The sequence below is a fragment of the Rana temporaria genome, chromosome 6 (genome assembly GCF_905171775.1).
Source record: "Rana temporaria chromosome 6, aRanTem1.1, whole genome shotgun sequence".
Lineage (NCBI taxonomy): Eukaryota > Metazoa > Chordata > Amphibia > Anura > Ranidae > Rana > Rana temporaria.
The window spans coordinates 7,462,481-7,462,710 of NC_053494.1; positions in this window are offsets into that span (position 1 = coordinate 7,462,481).

Below are 230 nucleotides of genomic sequence, written 5' to 3' on the forward strand. Positions count from 1 at the left end.
AAAGAGTAGACATGTGCATTCGTTTTCTTCCGAATGCATTTTCATCCAAATTTCAGGTATTTTCGTTATCGTTTAAATCACAGAAAACGAAAACCGAAAGATCCGACATAAACAAATGCTTTATTTTCGTTTTTGTTGCGGTCGAAACTCTATTATTCCAATATTATTCTACATTAAGAGAAAAGAGCTTTTTTTTTTTTCAAAATTCTGGCTCTATTTTTGTTTATAGC